Genomic DNA, 10,621 nt, shown 5'->3' on the forward strand with positions numbered 1-10,621 from the left:
CTGCATGAAAACTGGTATCTGGAGGCTCATGCTAAACACATATCCACTTTTGTTTTAATGTGTTCTATATCTGGGTGAGCATTTATCACTCGGCATTTATTACTGCTTCAATATTTATTACTGTCTCTATATGTATTTTTCTGTCTTAGGTTGTCAAGTCTGATCAACTAGAGACCAAATCTATTTAGTTCTCTTTGTAAAGCATGTGACGCTGTTCTGCATAATTAGGCACTTAAAGGGTTTTTGATGGAGATGATTAAGAGGAATGAAAACAGCGAATGCCGCGGCAGGCATGTTCTGCGCCGTGCTCCCTCTTATCTGAAATGTCAGGTGATTGCGCTTTCACAGACCCAGGGCTTTAGCAGGACACGGCATGGAGGGTGCAGAGAGCTTGCTGTGCTCCGCAGGCTGGCATCACCAGGGAGCTCGTGGGAAAGGCAGGCCTGGCCCCAGCACAGGCCCCCTGGGTCAGAATCTGCAGTTCTGTAAGAGGCCCAGGGAATTTCCACGCGTATTGCAGTCTGATGCGAACAGACTGAATGCATTCGTGGAAGCTGGAAACAACCTAGAAAACATTTTATACCACAGAGGGCCAGAGATGAGGGCCACCCCGACAGCACACGGAATCGGCACCGGGCTCTGGGCAGAGCTGTGGACGCCCTCTGCTTCGCATGCCCCAGGTCCGTCACTGTAGCCCACGCCATGTCCTCATCTGACTTCTAGTTTCCTATTTCACTAAATGCTTATTCAGGCTCTGCCTTGGAATCCTGGAGCTCAACCCAATGAACGTAACCAAAACCCTCAAGGACATGTATTTCAAGAAAAATAAATAGAACCACTTAAAAACTTCTTTGAGTTGCTGGTGATTTGTTGGGTTTTTCAATACATCTTTTAAGCTGGTTCCCTTCCCAGCCTGCCAGCCCAGCCATCGCATGTTTCCTGTAACAAAACAGGAGCCAGTAATTTCTAAGCAGGAGTATTTTATTATGGTTACTTTGCCTGAGACTTCAGCCATGAAAAGCAGTAAAGGATATTTAATAATATTCAAATTCCACCACTGTTGTGCCTCTAATGTTTTTCAAGGCTGAAAGGCACTGACAGGCGCTTTAATCAGTCTGTGTTTGGCAGGCATCTGTCTTCACTCATATTTGAATACCAACTGGCGTCCGCCCAACATATGGTGACTTTTCTAGAAGAAATATTAATTTTTCCAAGTGTAAAGAGATTGGCTGTCCTCATGTCCATAAGCAATTTTTTTGCATATTTAGAAATCAGAAAAAACTAGCTGGGATATAAAGGAAAATCATAGCACTGAAGGAGGTGCAGCTTCAAAACACAAAAGACTGAATCAGTTCATCAAGATTTGAAGTAAAGATTTTGAAAGCAGATGAGAATTTCGCTGACAGCAAAACATTTTCATTTGTAGGGAACAAGGTCATACTGACCTATGTCCTACTTGTTCCTCTCAATCTTGGGTGAGACCATGACATTAAGAGAGTTGGAGGGGACAGGATGACTTACTTGAATGTGCTCTCCTCTCCCCAAAGGTGACATCCTCCTAAAATAATATTATCTTATTTGGGGGGAAAATACAAAGAAACGTCTGCACTGCTTACCCCAAGGAACCCAGCACAGACTGGCTGAGGTATGAGCTTTTAGGAACCTTCACCATATATTGAAAGTCATTGTTAGGTGGGTATTTAAGCACTCAGAGGAAGTTCTCACATAGGTAAGTGGTACGTGGCACCTCCAGCACTGGGCTCATATTCCCAGATTCCCCAAAGCATCAACAGAATGAGTCTCTAACTGTGGTTCCTCTCACTGAGGCACATGCTCCCTAGTGCCCCGGTCCTCGCCTCTCTCTGCTGTAACACAGACACTGCAGCCAAGCACCCAGCTACTTTTTACTCCACACTGGTGTCTTGCTTGGAAGTAAAAGAAAGGGTTGTGTTTCAACCACGCAGCCAACCACTGATCTCCTCAGGCAGTGATGGTGAACACTCTAGAGCTTTCAAAAATACAAGCAGACGGCTGTGGTATATGTGCCATGCATTCGTCACTACTGTCCTAAAGAAATGTGAGATACTCTGACTTGTTTCCCTTGCTTGTGAGTTTCTGACTCTTGCTCTGGGCGCTACCAACCTGGTACCTCTGCTGGGACCATGTCCTCTCCCCTTTCCTACTTTCCCAATTTAAAGTCATTCTTCAAGGTTTATGTAGGATTTTTTTTTTTCTGTTGCTTTTCTTTTTTTCTTTTTTGAGACAAGGTCTTGCCATATAGCCCAGACTGGCTTTGAACTCAACAATCCTCCTGTCTCAGCCTCTGGAGGGCTGGAATTACAGGCATGCACCACCATGCCTGGCTATGCAGGATTTCTGAACCCTTCAATAAGAATCTACCACATTATTCAGTAAACAAAATATTTAAAGTAGCTTTCTGGATCAAGATCCTTTTAGACCAATAGTGGGATGTTCTGATATTCCTCCTTGTAATTTTAAACTTTTCAACACTCACAGTACCCAGTTACAGCTTCTCAACCTCTTTGCCATTGGAGCCCAAATTATCACTGAGCTCATACTTATGTGCATGTGCGGAACTCTCTCCCCCTCCCCCACCCCCAGCAAATGGAGGGCTCCTGCTGGTGGGGGAGGAAAGAAGGGTCAGTAAAGGGAACAAAAGACAAGTGCCTTGGCCATCTTTGCGTGGCTTTCCCTTCCCCGCAGTACCTGCGAGAAATGCAGTGAGTGCTGAGTGAACAGATGGAGACCAGGAAATGCGTTTGACTTTCCTCTGAAACTTCCACTCAGCTGCCACCCTCCCACTGGTGAGGAAAGCAGCTGCACGCAACAAGGACCAGGAGCTGTGGGAGAGGTGGCGGGAAGCAAGAAAAAGAATTGTCCCCACCTCTGCTGCTTACGACTCCTAAGCCACCAGCCAGAATCCCATGCATGTTGGAAAAGTCTGCAGCTGCTGAAGGAAGGTAGAGTGGGAAGAGGCTGGGGAAGAAAGGGCAGGCAGGCCCGTCCCCACCGGTCCTCTGTCCCCCACCCACGCCCTCCTCTCCCATACTTTCCCTCAGCCGCATTCGTCTTTCTGCTCACAATTTACTCCATTCCTGCCCCATCCTGAAAACCACTTACAGGAGCCATGCTGGGGCCTGGAGGATCAGCTCCTGAAGATGGGACCTGCATCTTGTCCAGTTTGAACATGACACTGGCCCCTGTCTCCTGGACCATGACAGCCAGGCCCAGGAAGGAGTGGAACTAGATCAGTGAACATTTTTGAAATCACAAATATTTTTCCTTACAGGATCACTATCATAAAAGTACTTACAAACTCCCGACTGACGGAACTGGGAAGAAGGCAGAAGGTGTCTGCCAGTTTCTCTCAAGTTTATAGGTTTAAATTACTCAGACACATTATTCCTCATGCACCTGTTTATTGTGACAAGCTGGTACAAACTTCTAATATGTTTAATAAATTCATCTACAAAAACATTAGAAGCTATTGTTAATGATACCCTGAAAACAAATATGAAAGGCTGGCAGCGGGGCTCAGTGGGAGAGCACTTGCCTACCACGCATGAGGCCTTGGGTTCAAGCTGCAATGCAGGGAAAAAAAGTCTAAAAACTGAAAAATAAAGTCTGAAAATTAAGGTCAATTGATTTCCTCTAAGAAGGCTTTTCTTCCTCAGTCCTTAGGAACACAGGAATCAGAACTAAGGCTTCCCCCAGAGTTAAAGATCTTCCTAATGTATCATATAGTCCTGGGTAGAGAGAAGGCTTTTAGAAATGAGCGAATATGCAGCTTTAGAGAACAGAAGGAGTCTGAGAAAACATCTCATACTAGAAACAGGTTCTCCAAAGAGACCTAGGAAGACATATATTGGCAAGGTTCCCAAATGCAGATGTGGCCCTGAACGCCCAACTAGCGCTCCCTTTTAAAATCTAAATACTTGGCCAGTGAGATAGCTCAGCGAACTAAGTGCCTGCTTAGGCAAGCGCAGGGACCAGGGTTTGATTCTCAGCACTACCTGCCACACCAGTCTTGCCCCTGGGTGCGCTGAGCCGGCTACTGAGACTGGGTGTGGTGACACACACCTGTAACTGCAGCACCGGGGAGGCTGAAAACAGGAGGATCATTACAAGTTCGAGCTGCATAGTGAGACCCTGTACCAAATACATAATAAATAAATAAAATAAAATCTAAATATTTCCCTGGCTCCTTGTTCCTCACAGTAGGAAGCCAGGTTACTCCAGATGACCTTGTAGGTGTGGGATACAAGCAGAAACGGACAAAGAAGGAAAATGTGCAAGGCAGAGCTTTTGTTCCTCCCCAGAGCTGTTGCTACCTCCTGAGTGCTGGTGCAGGAGGGAGCCAGCCTTGGGTCCCTGTCCTCTGAGCATTCCTCCTACAGCTGTGAGCCCTGCAGAGAGCAAACGGCTGCTGTGTGCGCTTCTCACTGAATAACCCTGTGGGCAAACACCACTGTAACACTCATTTGACAGATGAGGAGTCTGAAGCACCCAGAGGTTAATTATTTGCTCAGAAAACACAGCTAGTAGGGTAGGGAAAGTAAGCCAGAAAACTAAATCCAAATAGTCTGGCTCCAGAGCAAAAGCTCTTACCTTCTCAATTTTTACTGTTTTGCACCTTGGTTCTGTCATTTTAAGCTAAGAAGTCATTGTGCTCCCAGTCTGTGGAAATCCTAGTCAGGACTCAGCCTTTTCAGGCTGCTTTTTTAATCAGACATAACACAGATTAGCAGCCAGAGGTATGACAGGGAGAGTGTACAGATTTGATCCCGAGTAGCCTGTCCATTCCTTAACCCCCTCCAACTTTCATTCAGTTCAAATGCTAATTTCTCTCAATATAGAAGTCAAACAAATAGGTACATCTTCACAGATCCCATGTGGAGCCTGGCAGGGCATCTTATTTCGTAGAATTTTCAGCCATCTTTCAGTCTCCACACGATTTGTGCAAACAAGGTACCTGCCTGTCATCTGTTCATTCTTTCATCAGAACAAAAGAAAAAACAGACGTAATTGTGAGATTATGGTTTGCAACCCCATTACCCTCAGAGAACACTGAATTACTTGAGAGTTCAACACAGACCATAACGGTTTCTCTTCTGAATGTCTACTCTGTGATAAAAATCTGCTAAGTACTACAAAGTATATATGAATCACTAATTTTTCTCTCATAGTAAATTCTTTCTGTGAAATTCCTTACCTCAGTTTCCTACTCAGTTAACTCTTTCATTCTCAGTTTATGAGAACAGGTGAGACACTCAGATGTGGAGTTCTAAAGAAAGAGAACACCACACATGGGGTGTGGGGGTGAGAGACTGAGTTGTAAAGTTGAAAATAGTTAATTAGAAAGCCAGATGCAGAACTACTTCTTCATATTATGCATGTGACAGCATGAAACAAAGTCAATTTATAAGCACCCCACTGAAAACCCTGGATCAATGATGGCGAATATCTGAAAGATTTCAATGATACAAACAACTCACTGTGACATGCATTAGATAAACTACTAGGAAGTCTTTAGCAAAGAATGTTGAAGTAATTATAACAATGAAGAAAGTACCTTAAGAAATGCCCAAGGAAACAACCTATTTCACATTGGCTTATTTCATTTTAATCAATAACTTCAATAGCCTAGTGATTTTAGCCTCTCCAATTTTGTGGAGGTCTTAAGTTCAACAACTGAAAATTTACTAATGGATGTTTTCAGAAAAATAAGTTTAAGTAGTCTATAATCAAGAAGAGTATAACCTTACAAATTGCTATGACAAAAGGCAGAACCTAAGAGCTATTAGAAAGAAGCTTGGCTTATGTGTTAAAGCAGAAATTAAAGCAACCGATTTTTACTAGTAAGATTAGAAAGGCTGAATAAATCCAAGAGGAGGAGTCCTACTTGCACAGGTGGGCAGGGAAGGAAAACACAGCCTCAGAAAGGGTAGTGATTCTCACAGGGTCCTGAGGCAAGAGTCACCGAACCCAAAGCTCAAGGGGCCCAGTGGGTATACAGTACATGAGTAAAGCGAGCCCAAGGAGCTTGGTGTCTTCTCAGAGGTCTGTGACTTCATGGCAAGGTGTGTGAGAATATTTCTCTATGCTATAAGAAAACCGGCAGTGGTACACAAGGACAAAAATCAGCACTGTTTCCTGGAAGAGAATAAGGGATGTCAAGGACCTCGGCAATCATGCCTCAGTGAAAAGGCACCCCTAATTATCTGTACATATCTTACTCTTTTTGGGGAATTTGGCATTGTGAATTCACTTTTGACAGATTTTCTGATTTTTCTTAAAAGAAGAAAGAAATGTGGAGTTTTTAAAATATATTTCACAATATTTAAATATTCTCCTAATACAAATTTAAAGGTGATACCCTACTGCCTAACATTAGGCCAGTAAAATACACTTAAAGATCTGTTATCTTCTTCACTAAAAGACCTATTCCACTTGCCAATTTTCTAAATCCATATACTTAATATTTAAATTTCACTAGTTCTTTTTTTTGGGGGGATGGGGAGTGAGAGGTATCAGGAATAGAACCCAGGGACCTTGTTCTGCCAGACACTCGCTGTGCCACTGAGCTACATCCCCAACCCCTTACCAGGGCTCTATTTATTTATCTATCTGTTTATTTATTTACTAGTTCTTTACTATATGTAGGATTTGGAAATATTTTCCTCCCACCTCGTAGCCCACCTTCTTATATGCATCACAGGGTCTTTGGCAAAGAAAAATGTTTTAATTATGATGATATCATATTTATCAATATTTCCTTTTATAGACACCTTCACTGAATTGCTCATGCAGATTTGTCCAAAGCCAACTGGGAACATCTGCGTGACTCTCTTACATCATGATCGATCCCGCCCCACTGGTCTATGGGTCCATCCCCTTGTCAAAACCACACTGTTGATTACTGCAGTTCCACAATAAGCCCTGCAATCGAGTAGACTGATTTTTTTCAAGGTTCTAGTTTTTGGGTTTTTTTTGGGAAAACAAAATCACAGAACTGGGGATTGAATTTGGGTCTTTGTGCTTGCCAGGCAAGCGCTTATTCTACTGAGTTATTTCCCCAGCCCAAGGTTCTACTTTTTCAAAATTATTTTAGCTATCAGACTTTTTGTCTGTCTATATAAAATTCAGAATAATTTTGCCCACGTGACAAAAAAAATCTGCTGAGATTTTGATAGAAACTGTGTTAAACCAGTATGTTAACTTGGGAAAAATCAGCTTCTTCATTAAGTTCAGTCTTCTCATCCACAAAAATAGCATGCTTCTTCAGCATTTTGTGATTTCCAACACACACGTCTCATTTTGTTAAATTTATACCTAAATTTCTCTTATTTCTTGAATGACTGTAAACAGTACATTTTATAGGGTATTTCCCCCTTTAAGGAGACTTAATTTTCAGTATTATGTTCACAGAAAAACTGAGCACAAAGCCCAGGGTACCCAATTATCCTCTGGCTTCCCCCAGTATGCGGCTCCCTCTCCCTCTTCCATCACATTCCTAAACCAGACCGGTACATTTGTTACCACCGATAATTCTACACTGACACTCCACTATCATCCAGGCAGAGTCTGTTACGGTTCACACTGAGTTGGAACTGTATTTTTAATTTTGTGTTTATGGATTCATGACTGGTATATGTAAAAAAAATCACTGATTTCTCTATGCTTATCCTAGATTTTGTGGTCTTCCTAAACTCATTTATTAGTTCTAGGAGCTATTTTGTAGATGCATCGAGACATCTCCTTAAACGCTTGCACTTCTGTAGGTAAAGGCCATACTGTCCTGTCCTTCCAAATCTGCATGCTTTGTGTTTTTCTTGCTTACTGCACCAAACAGAAGAACGTGCAGCACTATTGGGCATGGAGCAGTGAGAAACCTTCTAGCCTTCCCAGTCTTAGGAGAAAAGCATCCAGTCTCTCAGCACTAACCAGCTGTAAGTTTTCTGCAGATACTCTATCAAATTTAATCTTCTGTTGGTTGTCTGTTTTCCACTTCTCTGCTTCCTTATACCCTACGGTGGCTAATTTTAACATTGCTTAGAACTCCATTCTGATTTATCTGTAATGATAATTCAAAGAAGTTTAGAAGTTTGACTTTCTTGGTGTGGATTTCTTTGGTTTATCTTGTTTGAGGCTGACTCAGATGGTTTAAATGTATCTCCATGGATTGCTTGTTAGTGGTCAGTTTAGCTATCACATTCCAAATAGAAAATCTACCACCATGTCCTGTTGTTATTACTGTAACTGAATAAAACATAGGAACCTTAAGCCTTTTTCTATCCCTTGACCCGCTCCTATATATGTCTTAAACCCCTTGTGTAAACCTTAATTATTTCTTCTACATGTTTAGAATATCAGACAGCTATATTTTTATATCAACTTTGAAGTGAAATTTAGAAAACTCAGGAAGAAGGGACATCTCTAGTCCTTAGCAATACTTATGTTCACCGCTCACCTGATCTTCTAAGATTGTTTCCTCTCTGTGTAGAGTACTTCCTTCAGTCATTCCTTTATGCAGACCCACCTGGGACAAACTCCTTCAGTTTCCCTTTCCAGAGAGTATCTTGATTTCCCCATCATCTCTGGAGGACATTTTCATTGGAGTCTAAGACAGTCCTTGCATCATGTAGTGCCAGCTCCTTTTGATCTCCATAGTTTCTGATGCTAAGTCTGCCATCATCTAAATTGCTCTGCCTCTCCTCCCTACTTTCTCTGTCACCAGTGTTTAGAAGTTTGATTTTCTTGATGTGGATTTCTTTGGTTTATCTTGTTTGAGGCTGACTTGGATGGTTTCCTACTGCTGCTATACCAAATCAGCATACATTTACTAGCCTGAAACATATATATCAAACATATATCATATATATCAAATATATATCATATATATCAAATATATCATATCAAATAAATTCAGTCATATAAAAAAGAATAAATGCTTGGCTATCATCTAAAAATATTAATTTTTTGTCTCTAGATTGGATCTTTTTTTTTTCTAGGTTGGATCTTATCTGTTTGCATTGAATTTTAATACAGGCAAATACATTTACTTCAAGATGCAGAGTGACAGAGAGATGGCTCAGTAAAATAAGCGCTTACCTGGCAAGTGCAAGGGCCTGAGTTCAATCCCCGGTTCAGCAAAAAAAAAAAAAAAAGAGATGCAGAGTGATTCTCAGGGTCAGTTGCTTCGTTTTTCAGCAATTAAATTTATCAAACTATGTCAAAATAGCATATTAAAAGTAATTGTGACCCTTGAAACCTCTATATAAAAAAAGCTAGTAGTAAGTAGTTCAGGTCTTTTAAATAATGTCATTCTAACAAGAAAGAAAATGTCAGATTGTTTGTTATTTCTTATAACATGGCAACCTAAAGGACATTGGTGTTGAGACCTGGGACCTTGAGCATTTGTTGAGTGAATGAATGAATGGAATCTGTTACATACTGACCTTCAGTGAGAAGAAAGACTTAGGTACTGAACATATTAGAACTATAAAGAATGACTCTGAATTTTAAAAATTGCAATAATGAAATTGACATTTGTTCAAAATATATTGCATCATTTAAAAAAGACATCCCAATAAATCATTAGCAAATGACCTAGTTTCCCATAATACCTTTGCTGCTTTATGCTGCTTTAAAAATTCATTCTTCATTCACACATCTTCCTTTTTTATTGTCAAAAGGTATAGTAAGGAATAGAATGGTAAGACCAATATATTACAGTCTATTTAAGAATTCATGTGTGCATAGCTGTATATATAATAGCCTTGAGATTATTTTTCAAATATCTATGACCCCAAACTCTCACCTACATTTATAAACCTGACCTATAGGGTTCAAATGTACCTGTGCTCTCTTTCTTTACATATTGCCTCACTTCTAATCCTGATTCTCTATCATACTATGAGCCATCTACTAGTATTATCACAAGTTTACAGCAGGAAAAAGCAAACAGGACCATGACTTAACACCCTAGCATGCAGGAGGAGATAGGATATTGACCAAGGAGTTTGGTGTCTCAGGTCCTGTGGTTAGTAAATCATTGCAAGAAGAGAGATAAATATTAACTTACTTGTATTTAAATTCTTCCATATTCCACAAAAAGAGAAACCCATTTATCAGTCATTCCTCCCAGAGGTCCTTTCATCCATATTCCCTGGTAAGTGCTTCGCTTCCTTCTGTGATAGTAAAACATAAATAAACTGCAGACAGAAATGTGTACCATGTTCCTGGCAGCTTGGGATAGGACTGAACCCGCACTGACTAGAAAGTTTGTGTTCCCTGGAGAAAAACTTAAGTCCAATGACAAATGTATATATCTGCTGTGGACTGAAAGGGCTTCATCCCTGAAGGGGAAAATAGGAAAGAATTGTTGACCAGAGAGCACAATGAAGGTGGGCTGACAAGACAATAACAAGGTGGCTGTTGACTGGGGTTGGCTAAGACTACAAATGCTTGGTTTATTTTTTTAAAAATTGCATGTAATTTGATTGTAGTGGTGCACATCTCTAATCCCAGCTGAGAGAGGAAGCTTGCATTTCCAGTAAACCAATGAAATTAATATTGTAAGCTTATAATATTACAACCT

The sequence above is a fragment of the Octodon degus genome, unplaced genomic scaffold (assembly GCF_000260255.1).
Source record: "Octodon degus isolate 3935 unplaced genomic scaffold, OctDeg1.0 scaffold00114, whole genome shotgun sequence".
NCBI classification, from domain to species: Eukaryota; Metazoa; Chordata; class Mammalia; order Rodentia; family Octodontidae; genus Octodon; species Octodon degus.